This window comes from Nicotiana tabacum, chromosome 17 (genome assembly GCF_000715075.1).
Source record: "Nicotiana tabacum cultivar K326 chromosome 17, ASM71507v2, whole genome shotgun sequence".
NCBI lineage: Eukaryota > Viridiplantae > Streptophyta > Magnoliopsida > Solanales > Solanaceae > Nicotiana > Nicotiana tabacum.
The window spans coordinates 7,578,270-7,593,429 of NC_134096.1; the positions used below are offsets into that span (position 1 = coordinate 7,578,270).

At 38.3% G+C, this 15,160-nt stretch overlaps 1 protein-coding gene across 9 annotated transcripts in view; it reads left to right on the plus strand.

The window, feature by feature from the left end:
• The window catches only part of LOC107786453 (putative late blight resistance protein homolog R1B-23), a 33,359-nt gene that overhangs the window by 9,780 nt on the left and 8,419 nt on the right, over positions 1–15,160 (plus strand). For 3 of the 9 annotated variants that reach the window (XR_012701041.1, XR_012701042.1, XM_075233959.1), the window contains exon 1: positions 5,632–6,445. The exons of 5 other annotated variants lie outside the window; for them this stretch is intronic. The gene's annotated coding sequence lies outside the window, so the exon portion shown is untranslated. Of the gene's footprint in view, positions 1–5,631; positions 6,446–11,382; positions 15,065–15,160 lie in introns of those variants that run through there. One more of the 9 variants, XM_075233958.1, reaches the window with a different exon arrangement.

Below are 15,160 nucleotides of genomic sequence, written 5' to 3' on the forward strand. Positions count from 1 at the left end.
TCCTAAAGAGCCCGTACTTTGTGGTAAGCATATCAATCTTTGACTTCTTGACTTGAGTTGTCCCTTCATGAGCTGTTTGGAGAGCTTCCCAGATGTCCTTAGCGGATTGAGATGCTGAAATCCTGTTGTATTCGTCTGGTCCAATACCACATACGAGAATGTTTTTTGCTCGAAAGAGTGGCTCTTTCAACTACTAAAGCTGAATATGTGGCAGCTGCCTCTTGTTGTGCTCAATTGTTATGGATCAAGCAGCAACTGGAATATTTTGGTGTATTCTCTGACTGTGTGCCCTTACTATGTGACAACACCAGTGCTCTCAACATGGCCAAGAATCCAATTCAACATAAGAGAACAAAGCGCACTGATGTGTGACACCACTTCCTCAGAGACAATGTTGAAAAAGGGCTCATCTGCATGAAATTTTGCAGCACAGAAGATCAAATTGTAGACATCTTTACCAAAGCACTGAGCAGAGGGTACTTTGAAAGGAACCGCTTGGAACTAGGGTTGATAAAATTAAGCTGAGGACCTGATCCTTCAATGATTGGCTATGAAAGAATTTAGTAGGTAAAGTGGCTAAAAAGTATTTTCTGGCTAAGTCTAACTCATCTCTATACCGTTGCAGGTAGATACGTATGACGATTATAGAGCAAACAAGTAGCCAATGATATCGTATTTCAGTCAAAAGGTTAAAGTTTACATTTACAAAATATGTCAGGGAACTTGGTTCCTTTGACATAGGTTAGTAGTTTCTACGTGCTCTCATCCATATATTTTTAACGGGTAGAATGCTGCCATGCCATTAAAATGTAAGTATTTATTTTCTCTCCTTTGGAACTCAAGTGTCGTCTTATCTGTTATGAAAATACCCATCTACTAAATTGGTACCCGTTCCTACCCGGTCCATCACTCCTCTTAAATAACTTCTCTCATGGTCACTATCATAATTGTTTACATCAAAGCTATAAATACCCTTTTTTTTCTTTTCAAACCAAACACTCTCTTCTTCCATCAAATTCTCACTACCCTCCACCATTCAAAATGTCCCAAGCATCATCCCTACTGTGTCTTCACCCATTGAAACCTCAGTGTTAGAGCCTACAATCCCTAAACCATCTAGTCCAAACCATAAGCTAGAGTCACAACTACTTACTGATTCCTCTCCAACTCAGTCACGCACTGGCTCTCATCGGAGTAGCAAAACCTCGATGCCCAAGAAATTTGTGGCTGCAACCTCTACTTCTATCTCGTCGGAAAAAATGGTAGAAACAGATATAATGGCAGAAGAAGAAAATCAGAAAATCTCTAGTCGACAAGTGGAAGAAAGTTCTGAGATTCAAGGAGTGGGTTGTAACAGTGATGAATCGGTAAAGACTACCCCAGGCCTTGATCCTAATGATGCTGATTCTATAACTAATGCTCTTCATATGTCTTCTGATTTTATCTTGGAGTTACAAGAACAAGAGGCTATAGAAAATATGCTGCAATAGTTGCTGAGGGAAATCTTATTGGGGGTTATGAGGGTGTGTTTGAAGCCAATAGGTCTCAGGGGGAAGAAAATGGTACACATGTAGATAGTAGGGAACTGGTGCATGTTGATACATTAGCACATGACAATACTATTGGGGAACCAACTGAAAGACCTGATCCCTCCACCCAAGAGAAGCCATCTGCTTCTACTTGGGATAAAACCCCTGGTTCTCCACAAGAACCCTAGATTAGTACTGATCCCGCTTCCTTTCCTCATTTCTATGTTGAGCCATTGTCCATTGTTGTTCCTGAAATGAGATCTTTATCTAAGGAGGAGAATGAGGATAATGAAGATGACTATGAAAATATGGCTATTGCAAGCTTCATTAAGGCTAGGAGTAGACATGCTACTCCCTAAGAGCCAAATTTTAAGAGACCTACCACTAGGTAACAAAAGAAGGAGGTTCTTGAGTCAGTTCTTAGGAAAAACCAAAAAGAACAGAAGAGGAGGAGATTCGTCAAGGATGGGAAGATTGTAAATGAGAAGGTAGTGCCCTTGCACTAGCTGTTGATATTGATGATGAGGTGGATGAGGAACCTGGTTCCTTAGTTCGTAGGGCTTCAAAGAAACCTACATTTCCAAAGTCCAAGGCAGAGTCATGTGTGAGTGAGATGGGTTTGAGCAATATTGAAAGAGAAACATCTGGTTAGAAAGTAGTTGACAAATCTGATGAGAAAGCAGTTGCTAAGTCTGGGAAGAAGGTGACTGAAGGGTCGGTTGGACAAGTGTCTGAGAAAAAGGTGTCTGAGAAATCTGCTGAGAAAAGAAAAAGTGCAAGAAAATCAGTGAAAAGGAAGGTTGATGCCAGTGAGGAATCTGGTTCCTCCAAGAAGACCAAGGTTAGTGCAACCCAGGATGCTAGCAAGGAAATATTGAGAAACCAAAAGGTGTTGTGGGGCCGTACATATTCCCTTGATATTCTTGGCATGTTAGGAATGCGTCAACTGGTGGAAATCTGTGAATTTCAACAGTGGATACATTTGTTCACAAGTGACAGTCCCAAAGTGTATGAGGAAGAAGTGCGTAGTTTCTATGCTGACTTCTTCATAGTTGAGGATGATAACATTTGTCTAAAAGTGAATGGTGTTGATTTTGTAATGGATACTGCTGTACTGTGAACCATTTTGGGCGTGCACACTAATGGGATGTCCTCAATTGAGGGGGCCTACTCTCCAAACTTCTGAAACACCATCGTGAATGATAAGGCAGTGCAGCAAAGGGAACAAATACATATGAAGGCCCTCCTTCCAGTGTACCAACTGCTATTCGAAATGGTGAACAAAGTTCTGCTCCCACGTGCTGAAAGACGCTCCATTACATCACGAGAAGACTTAGATCTTGTGGAAGCACTGGATGGCTACACCACTATAAACCTGCCTAGTCTTATGATAGAGCACATGAAGAAGGTGGCAGAGTTCAAGGATGGTAATCACGGGTTGCCTTGTGGGTTCCTCCTCACTAAAGTGTTTGAATTCCTCAAAGTCCTCTTGGGACGGGCTAAAGTAGGAACTCGCAAGCAATCTTTCTCCAAAACCACACTTTAAGAGTGAGTGCATTGATAGGAGGGGGGGGGTGGTGGTGGCATCAATTCCACTTTTTCTCAGCTGATCAACGCTCAACATAGTGCCGCTAAAGAAATAAGGAAGTTGAAGGCATGGAATTCCATTCTCGAAGGTCAGCTCAGTCAGGCCCAGGAGGCACCGGGTTCTAGCAGTGCCCAAAGCACAAAAGTTGCTCGTCTGACAAAGGAAAATGCTGCTCTTAGGAAACAGGTTGAGGACCTGAAGGAAAGGCTGCTAAACGAGCAAGGGTCTGCAAATGCTCGAATGGATATCCTTCTTAGAACCCTTGCCTTCTTCCTCTGCCTCCAGTGCTCCCCCTTCCAATGCTCCTTAACAGCTGTCCCCTTCCAAGTGTCTGGTTCTTATTGTTCGTAACAATGGAACTACTCCCTGTTTTATTTCCAAAAACTTAATGATAATCTCGTCCTTTTGTTGTGCAAGTCTTGCTCTTTTGCTCTGTTTTCTATTATGTTGTGCGCACACATGTGGCATGAGTTAACCAAGCTAGATTTCTTTTTGCTTCTTGCTAGCTACTAATCTTTTTATGATGCCAAACGGGGGAAGATTAAATTGAGGGGGAACAAGATAGGGTACAACAGATTCAGAGGGAATTCTGGTTCTAATGGGGAACTTCAATTAAATGTTTCTCATAGTCAAAAAGGGAGAAATTGATAGGATATATGCATTCTTGTTATGTTTTGATGATCTAACAAACTTAATAATAAGAACCAGATAAGAAACCTGATACACATTCTCAAGTACGTGAGAATAATAAGTCTCAAGTTGGAGACGTGAATTAACTCTTCAGAAGTCAAAGAAACAATAAAGGGAATAGATGGACACAAGTTCCCTTGATAACCGTACCAGTCAACCTCCCAACAGCTGTAAAGTTGCTGCCTGTACACGCAACAATGCAAAGCAGTGCATCAGTCAACTTTATTGGGAATGCTCTTGCACCAAATATGCTTGTATTATTTAAGTGATGTCACCCATATTATATTAACATTAAACAAAAGGCAAAACATCACTTGAATTTTGAAGAATCTATCCAGTATTCTCGCAAGTCTGTGCATCAATCCAGCAATCGATTTTCAAAAGCATCAAGAACAAAGAACAACATAACAAAGGACCAGTTCCCGGTATTAAGTTTTTACATATCTTTAGTTGTGTTGCACCTTTGTTAAAGCACTTTACTTGTGATTCCTACTCAGCTTAGTTAGAAGCATTGTGTAGGAAACTTTTGTAAAACCATAAACCTTGTGTTTGTGTCTTGGCTAAAGTTAGTCGAGTTGTAAGCTTTGTAATAGAGTTATTACAGAGGGTCTTGTAATAGAGTTGTTACAAGTTAGCGATGGATTAAGAGGTTCATTCCTAGGTTACAATAAGTTATAATCTGAAGTTTGCTCAGTAGTAAAGTTGAAATCCTATAAGGGTAGACCGTAGTTTTTAATCCCGTGAGTTGGGAGTTTTCTACGTAAAATTCCATTGTGTCATTTACTTACTGCAGTGTGCGTGCGTTCAGTGAAAACTAATAGAGAACCTGGTTCTCTATATAGTTTGGTGGACCCTTAGTTTCTATCATTTTTTTCCTTCAATATTTCCCATTTATTTCCTATACTATTTTAAAATCCAAAAGTCGCTTCTTGAATTCTCTTAATTGCACCTCCTCTTGTCCCTTTTCTTTAACAGTTCAACCTTACATTATCTTCTCTTCTCTTCTCTTTGTCTCTCTCTGAAATAGTTTTTGCAACAATCATTACTCTTTAAATTACGTTAAGGTATGTTTGTCATTTACTCATTTACTTTATATTTGTTTATTTAGGCTCTTTTGCAAGCTTTAACTCACATTTCTAGCGCTTGATGTATTCTTTGTTGTTACTATGTTATTTGTGTTATTGGAATTGCAATGTTTTACTGTCTAGCGTACGTGTATCATCGTTATTTATATGCAGTGCCAAATCAAATAATTTAATAAATCCTTTCCCTACCTTATCATTACAATCGAAATTCTTTCTAAATATTCCTTCCATTCTGTTATGAAGAAAAAAAAGAAAGAAACCTAAGCAGATAAGAGGAAGAGTAGATGAATGACGCTAGAGAGAAATGAATATGGTAGTAATTAATGTTAGCGATGAGGAGAATGACAATTGCACCATCATCGTCCTAGAGCTTGATTTTCACTGTGAAGGTCGTACAAAGAAAGAAAAACATTAATCAATCCATTTATTTTGAAGGTAATTAACAATTCTTTAATCTATGCATTGAAAATTATACAATATAATACCGTAATTTATGCATTGGATTTTTGTTTACGTCTATTGAAATCGTCCATTCTATAGAGTTCATATGTACTTTAAATCTTGAGTACAAGTCTTTTCTTGGTATAAGAGAAAGAGAAAATAAAATAGTTTATTATACGATTACTATTTGTACATTTAGGATTTAATGAAATTAGTTTTGGTTCATTCTTTTCTTATAGTATTTGGTTTTAACTAATTTTTTAAAGAAAAATTTAAATATTCTGCTTTGAGAATTAGAGAAATGCATGATCAACTGTAAGATAATAACCTTTTTTCTACTTACAGAATTACAAAAAAAAGTGTTTGTTCCTTTTCGTATTATAAGTCTTTTATAAACTTATCCACTTGTGTAAATTGTACGCGCCTCACGTGTGCCCCCTTTCCTCTCGTAAACCCCCTGTTTTCTTCAGCTTTTTCCACACGCCCCAACCGATGGAGCCGCCGGAGGACGCCACTATGGCGCGTACGGTAGCTCGAACAAACTTTCAAATAGACTCATACATACTTGCGAACGATTATTGGAAGATTCTCGAGAATTAGGCCCCAAATTGAAAATATTTGGTCGAGATTCTCGGAGAAATTTGCTCTGAAAGGTTCAGTCAAAATAGGAGTGCTTGACAACTTCAATGTATTCATGGATTTCACCACTGATGAAGATTTCAATACCATTTGGAAAAAGAGAGTCATAGAGATTGAGGGACTGCAAATGTGGTTGCAAAAATGGTGTTTCGATTTTAAGCCGGAAGAAGATCTTCCTATAGCGCCAATATTGGTGCTGCTTCCTCAATTGCCTTTTCACATGCATACTTGGCACTACGTCAAGCAAATAGCAAGTGCAATTGGGACTCCTTTAGGGATGGACACTGCTACCAGAGGAAGAACCCGTCCTTCAATATTTCCCATTTATTTCCTATACTATTTTAAAATCCAAAAGTCGCTTCTTGAATTCTCTTAACTGCACCTCCTCTTATCCCTTTTCTTTAAAAGTTCAACCTTACATTATCTTCTCTTCTCTTATCTTTATCTCTCTCTGAAATAGTTTTTGCGTTAAGGTATGTTTGTCATTTACTCATTTACTTTATATTTGTTTATTTAGGTTCTTTTGCAAGCTTTAACTCACATTTCTAGCGCTTGATGTATTCTTTGTTGTTACTATGTTATTTGTGTTATTGGAATTGCAATGTTTTACTGTCTAGCGTACGTGTATCATCGTTATTTATATGCAGTGCCAAATCAAATAATTTAATAAATCCTTTCCCTACCTTATCCTATGTTATTTGTGTTATTGGAATTGCAATGTTTTACTGTTTAGCGTACGTGTATCATCGTTATTTATATGCAGTGCCAAATCAAATAATTTAATAAATCCTTTCCCTACCTTATCATTACAATTGAAATTCTTTCTAAATATTCCTTCCATTCTGTTATGAAGAAAAAAAAAAAAAAACCTAAGCAGATAAGAGGAAGAGTAAATGAATGACGCTAGAGAGAAATGAATATGGTAGTAATTAATGTTAGCGATGAGGAGAATGACAATTGCACCATCATCGTCCTAGAGCTTGATTTTCACTGTGAAGGTCGTACAAAGAAAGAAAAACATTAATCAATCCATTTATTTTGAAGGTAATTAACAATTCTTTAATCTATGCATTGAAAATTATACAATACAATACCGTAATTTATGCATTGGATTTTTGTTTACGTCTATTGAAATCGTCCATTCTATAGAGTTCATATGTACTTTAAATCTTGAGTACAAGTCTCTTCTTGGTATAAGAGAAAGAGAAAATAAAATAGTTTATTATACGATTACTATTTGTAACTTTAGGATTTAATGAAATTGGTTTTGGTTCATTCTTTTCTTATAGTATATGTTTTTAACTAATTTTTTAAAGAAAAATTTAAATATTCTGCTTTGAGAATTAGAGAAATGCATGATCAACTGTAAGATAATAACCTTTTTTCTACTTACAGAATTACAAAAAAAAGTGTTTGTTCCTTTTCGTATTATAAGTCTTTTATAAACTTATCCACTTGTGTAAATTGTACGCGCCTCACGTGCGCCCCCTTTCCTCTCGTAAACCCCCTGTTTTCTTCAGCTTTTTTTACACGCCCCAACCGATGGAGCAGCCGGAGGACGCCACTATGGCGCGTACGGTAGCTCAAACAAACTTTCAAATAGACTCATACATACTTGCAAACGATTGTTGGAAGATTCTCGAGAATTAGGCCCCAAATTGAAAATATTAGGTCGAGATTCTCGGAGAAATTTGCTATTCATGGATTTCACCACTGATGAGGATTTCAATACCATTTGGAAAAAGAGAGTCATAGAGATTGAGGGACTGCAAATGTGGTTGCAAAAATGGTCTCTCGATTTTAAGCCGGAAGAAGATCTTCCTATAGCGCCAATATTGGTGCTGCTTCCTCAATTGCCTTTTCACATGCATACTTGGCACTACGTCAAGCAAATAGCAAGTGCAATTGGTGTTGAAATTGGCAAAAGTACCACATCGGTGGATGACAATTTTGAATGAGAATTTCACCCTATAAAAGGAGGCCTAATGTTTAGGATTTAAACACACCTATCATTTGCCTTTTATCTTCTTAAGGCATTTGTATCTTCTCTATTTATTATTATTTCACTTGTAATTTTGGAATGGAATAAAATATTGATTGTGTCCGAGAAAGTAGGCAAAATTGACCGAACCTCGTAAATTCTGGTGTTCCTTTATTGTTGTCTTATTGTCTTGTTTATTATTTAGTGGTTGTCATAATTTTTGGTATAGTAGTTGTGACTCATTCACACTATATACATTTGGCTTCTGCAATAATTGGTATCAGAGCCAAGGTACTGTCTAAGTATGCTCTGTGGTTGCAGCATAGTCTGATCTTCCACATCAGAAAAGATATATCTTGGTAACTGAGTCAAGGTTCTGTCTGAGTATGCTCTGTGATTGCAGCTTAGTCTGATCTTCAACACCAGAAAGGAAATAATCTTGATTTGTGTCGTCAGCTACTAAATAATATTTGTATCAAAATGGGAGACAGTAAACAAGAAGAATCTACATCAAGTGTCAATAATACGTCATCGTTGGCATCTTCGCTTATGACAAGAATTGTGTCAAATGCGAAATTTGCGGTAGAAATTTTTGACGGGTCAGGACATTTTGGGATGTGGCAAGGCGAGGTTCTAGATGTTCTTTTTCAACAAGGGCTAGATCTTGCCATTGAATAAAAGAAGCCAGATGTTATTGGAGAAGAAGATTGGAAAATTATCAATCGTGTTGCTTGCGGTACCATTCGATCCTACCTTGCTAGAGAGCAGAAATATCCATACACAAAGGAAACTTCTGCAAGTAAATTATGGAAAGCACTGGAGGATAAGTTTTTGAAGAAAAATAGTCAAAATAAATTGTACATGAAGAAGAGACTATTTCGCTTCACCTATGTTCCTGGTACCACAATAAATGAACATATCACCAGTTTCAATAAGTTGGTCACAGATTTGCAAAATATGAATGCAACTTTTGATGATGGTAACTTGGCCTTGATGTTGTTGGGGTCACTTCCTAATGAGTACGAGCACCTTGAAACTACTCTACTCCATGAAAATGACGAAATTTCTCGCAGAGAAGTTTGTTCGGCTTTGTACAGCTATGAACAAAGAAAGAGAGAAACACAGAAGGGCGGAGAAGGAGAAGCACTAATTGTGAGGGGTCGTCCTCAAAATCAAACGAGGGCTGAGAAGGGAAGATCCAAGTCGAGATCTAGACCCAGCAAAGATGAATGTGCCTTTTGTCGAGAAAAGGGGCACTGGAAGAAAGACTGTCCGAAGTTGAAGAATAAGGCCAGACATAACAATGGAAAGGCCATTATGGATTCAAATGTAGCTGATTGTGATGATTCAGACTTCTCATTAGTTACAACAGAGTTATCAACATCATCAGACATATGGTTGATGGACTCGGCTTGTAGCTATCATATGTGTCCCAACAAGGACTGGTTCGTGAATTTTCAAGAAGGAGAATATGGAGTCATCCACACAGCGGATAACAGCCCTCTTACCTCATATGGCATTGGTTCAATAAGATTAAGGAGCCATGATAGAATGATCAGAACATTAACAGATGTTCGATATGTACCGGGTTTGAAGAAGAATCCCATATTTGTGGGAGCCCTAGAATCAAAAGGGTTCAAAATCATTGCAGAAAATGGAGTGATGAGAATATGCTCCGGTGCACTAGTGGTAATGAAGGTCAATCGGAAGAACAATAACATGTACTGCTATCGTGGTAGCACAGTTATTGGGACAGCAACAGTGATATCCAGTGATGACAAAGAGGCAGAAGCAACCAGGCTATGGCACATGCGCTTGGGACATGCTGGAGGGAAATCCTTGAAAGCTCTATCTAATCAAGGATTGTTAAAAGGCGTAAAGACTTGCAACTTGGAGTTTTGCGAGCATTGTGTCAAAGGGAAACAAACAAGGGTTAAATTTGGTACAACGATCCATAATACTAAAGGCATTTTGGATTATGTACACTCTGATGTTTGGGGTGCTTCCAAAACACCTTCATTGGGTGGGAAGCACTATTTTGTAACCTTTGTTGATAATTTTTCCCGAAGAGTGTGGGTGTATACAATGAAGAGGAAAGATGAAGTGTTGGGAATTTTTCTCAAATGGAAAACGATGGTGGAGAATCAAACAGGCAGGAGGATCAAGTGTATTCGCACACACAATGGAGGTGAATACAAAAATAATCATTTCAATAAGGTATGTGAAAATGATGGCATCGTCCGACACTTCACTGTCAGACATACACCACATCATAATGGAGTGGCAGAACGTATGAATCGGACTTTACTGGAGAAGGTACGGTGTATGTTGTCCAATGCTGGCTTGGGCAAAGAATTTTGGGCTGAGGCAATTACATATGCATGCCACCTCATTAATCGTCTACCATCTGCTGCTATTGATGGCAAGACACCATTTAAAAAATGGTATGGAAAACCTGTTGTAGATTATGACTCTTCGCACGTGTTTGGCTCAATTGCATACTATCATGTGAAAGAGTCAAAATTGGATCCGAGAGCAAAAAAGGCTATATTTATGGGGATTACTTCTGGAGTCAAAGGATACCGCTTATGGTGTCCAGAGACAAGGAATATTATATTCAGCAGAGATGTTACCTTTGATGAATCTGCCATAACAGATAAGGTGACAGTTGAAGATGTCAAACAAACTGGTGGTGCATCAAAGCAGGTGGAGTTTGAGGGAAAATTTATTTTTCCTACACAAGAAGCAGAGGAGGAAACTCATGAAGATTACCCTCTGGAAGAAGAGCCAGTAGAAAGGGAGATTCCAACTCAGGAACCTCGACAACAACTTGAATCAATAGCAACCAGCATGCCAAAAAGGACAATAATGAAACCTGTTCGTCCCATAGAGACGGTTGCTTGTGAAACCTCAATTGTAGCTGATGGTGTTCCTACCACTTATAAAGACGCAATCCAAAGTTCAGAAGAAGATAAGTGGAGGATTGCCATGAATGAAGAAATACAGTCTCTTCATCAGAATCATACATGGAAATTGGCTAATCTCCCGAAGGGAAAGAAAGCAATTGGGTGCAAATGGGTATTTACAAAGAAAGAAGGATTTCCTAACCAAGAAGATGTTCGCTACAAAGCAAGATTGGTGGACAAAGGATATGCTCAAAAGGAGGGAATTGATTACAATGAAGTATTTTCTCCAGTTGTAAAACATTCCTCCATTAGAATTATGTTGGCTTTGGTAGCACAGTTGGATTTGGAACTAGTTCAGATGGATGTAAAAACTGCGTTTTTACATGGAAACTTGGAGGAGGAAATCTACATGACTCAGCCAGAAGGATTCAAAGTTGCTGGAAAAGAAAATATGGTATGCAAACTTGAAAAATCATTGTACGGATTGAAACAATCTTCTAGACAATAGTACAAGCGATTTGACAAGTTTATGTTGCGGCAAGGGTACAAGAGAAGCAAATACGATCATTGTGTGTATTTGCGCAAACTTAATGATGGTTCCTTTGTATATCTTCTCCTGTATGTTGATGATATGTTGATAACTTCCAAGAATTCGGAAGAAATTGATAAGTTGAATATTCAACTGAAGGAGGAGTTCGAGATGAAGGATCTGGGTGAGGCAAAGAAAATTCTTGGCATGGAGATAATAAGAGATAGACGTTCAAAGAAACTTTGTTTATCTCAGAAAGAATATTTGAAGAGAGTACTACAGCGTTTTTGGCATAGATAAGAAGACTAAGCCAATTAGTACTCCACTTGCTCCCCATTTTAAGCTAAGTACTACTATGTCGCCAAAGGATGAAACTGAACAGGAGTATATGTCAAGGGTACCATACGCAAATGCTGTTGGTAGCTTGATGTGTGCAATGGTTTGTACGAGACCTGACATTTCACAAGCCGTTGAAGTTATTAGCAGATATATGCATAATCCAGGAAAGGAGCATTGGCAAGCTGTGAAATGAATTCTACGGTATATTCATAGTACTGTAGATGTTGGGTTAGTTTTTGAGCAGGAAGGCAATTGGTCTGTAGTTGGATATTGTGACTCAGATTTTGCGGGTGATCTGGACAAACGAAGGTCAACTACTGGTTATGTGTTTAATTTTACAAAGGCACCAGTTAGTTGGAAGTCTACTTTGCAGTCAACAGTTGCTTTGTCTACAACAGAGGTAGAGTACATGGCTATTACAGAGGCTGTGAAGGAGGCAATTTGGCTTCAGGGGTTGCTAAAGGAGCTTGGTATTGAACAAAAAAATATTACAATTTTTTGTGATAGTCAAAGTGCTATTCAATTAGCGAAGAATCAAGTTTATCATGCAAGGGCGAAGCACATTGATGTTCGGTATCATTTCGTACGAGAAATCATAGAAGAAGGTGGAGTCACGGTGAAGAAAATTCATACTACGGAGAACCCTGCTGATATGCTGACAAAAGTGGTGACTGCGGTCAAGTTTCAACATTGTTTGGATTTGATCAACATTGTTGAACACTAAAGATTGAAGATGAAGACACAACCAAAATTTGTTATTGAGAGAAAATTGAAGATGTGGAATTTTGCCAAGGTGGAGATTTGTTGAAATTGACAAAAGTCCCACATCGGTGGATGACAATTTTAAATGGGAATTTCACCCTATAAAAGGAGGCCTAATGTTTAGGATTTAAACACACCTCTCATTTGCCTTATATATTCTTAAGGCATTTGTATCTTCTCTCTTTAGTATTATTGCACTTGTAATTTTGGAGTGGAATGAAATATTGATTGTGTCCGAGGAAGTAGGCAAAATTGACCAAACCTCGTAAATTCTGGTGTTCCTTTATTGTTGTCTTATTGTCTTGTTTATTATTTAGTGGTTGTCATAATTTTTGGTATAGTAGTTGTGACTCATTCACACTATATACATTTGGCTTCCGCAACAATTGGGACTCCTTTAGAGATGGACACTGCTACCAGAGGAAGAACCCGTCCAAGCATGGCAAAGGTAAGGGTGGAAGTCGACTTACTGAAACCTGTACTTAGCAGCATTTGGGTGAGAGATGAAGATGTGAACTCACCATTGAAAGGTTTTACCCAAAAGATAGAGTATGGTGGTGTACCCAAATACTGCAGAAATTGCAAGAAGATGGGGCATTCCTTGATTGAGTCTCGAGTTGTAGAGAAACAGAAACTTGCAGAGAAGAAAGAACTGGAGAGGGTCCAAATGAACACAGCTGATAATGTTACTACGACAAAGAAGAGTGACAATGAAGCTGAGGATACAAATGGTGTAGACAAGATTGCGCACAAACAATAGAAACATAACAAAAATACCAGTAGCACAAGCGCAAGACAAGAGAACAAGGAAGTGAATAAAGGAGGTGAGGAAGCAGCAGAAAAGGAGGCTAAAACAGACATGAGGGAGAGGTTGAGAACAAAGAAAAAGAAGAGCAAAGTTAAGAAGATGCCAAGGAAGAAAAGCAAGGTTTCTTTTAAGCTTAGCCTATAAATTGGAAGGGCAAGAAGAAGATAGTTACAGTAGAGGAGGGCATCAATATCTCTGTTGAGGAAGCAGGAAATCTGTGTAACATCAGAGAGAATGGGACTCAGACTATAGCACAGCACGAAAAGAAAGAGACTGTAGAAGGGCAAGAGAACAAAGAAAATTCTGGTGATCAAAATAGTTTAAAGTTAATTGCAAAGGAAATGGGTATACCAAGTTCGGATAGCAAGGGCCCCTCTCAAACAATGGAGGACCAAGATAGCAGCACGCCAGAGATGAATGAAGTTATTGCGGAATCATCGAGCTTGGCAGCTCAAATCAAAAATCAGAAAGGAATCAACCTAATCTTGGACCTAAGTATGTATCATGCAAAAGAATTGGTGATAGGGGATGATTGTCATAATGAAGAAGAGCTGAACAGTTTTACGGAGACAAACACACCAATGAATCAATCAGAAGAAGAACCAGAGGATCTAGGGAAGAAAGATGAAGAAAACAAGATGACAAGTGAGAGCATGTCCCTAACTGGGAGGGGAAGGAGTAGACAGAAGAAGAAAGGAAGAAAGAACAAAATCAAAATAGCCCCGAAAGCAAGAAGGAGAACTCAAATCAATCCGAATTATTGATTTAATAATCAGTGGAATTTTTTGAAATATCAGAGGAGTTAGGTCTAAGAAGGCTATTCACATATTCAAACACCTTGTTACTATAAATTGGGTGGACTTTGTAGCTATTATGGAGCCTTTTGTTAGTAAGGATAAAGTAGAAGGATATATGAGATTCCTTGGATTTCATAACTGTATTGCCAATGACAATGGTAAAATATGGTGCTTTTGGACAATAAGTTGTCAAACTACTATAGTAGCCAATGAAGAACAATAAATCACTATCAATTTCAAGGATAACACAAATGAAGTTGGAGTTTTTGTCACTGCTGTTTATGCAAAGAGTTATTCTAATGAAAGGAGGGATCTTTGGCACAGTTTGGAGATCACCTCGAACATGGTAATAGGTCCATTGTGTGTGGGAGGAGATTTTAGTGTCATTTTGTATGCGGAGGAGAAATTAGGAGGCAGGCCTTACAGGGCTTCAAGAAGCTTTGATTTTGCCTCATGTATACAACATTGTGACTTAGTCGATGCTGGATATATAAGAGCAACTCACACCTGGTGCAACAATAGTAACGCCAAGGAAAAGAATATGGAAAAGGTTGGACAGGATCTTGATCAATGATCGATGGATTCAAAGATTCCAAAGTAATAGTGTGAGACACTTAGTGAGAACATGCTCCGATCATAGACCTCTTTTGATGAAATGTCACGCAGGTCAACAACAAGTCATCAAATATTTCAGATTTCTAGATTTCTGTGTGGAGCAGCCAAGTTTCAAGGATTTGGTAAGAGGCCACATGGATGCATGAAACTAGGGGCAATCCTATGTGGAGGCTTCAACAAAAACTAAAACTACTCAGCAAAGCTTTGAGTCACTGGTCTAAAGAAGTGGTTGGGGATGTCTTCCGGAATATCAGTGAATGGGAAACAGAGGTGCAAAGATTAGAAGAGATTAGTTTAGCTACTAATGATGCCAGAGTAGGGAAAATCTTAACAAAGCACATGCAGAATACATCAGGTGGAATCCATTCTAAGACAGATTTGTAACCTAACTCTTTATTTCAATATATACCCTTTAACTTTAAGGGTGATGGTTAGTTAAAAAAAAACTAAT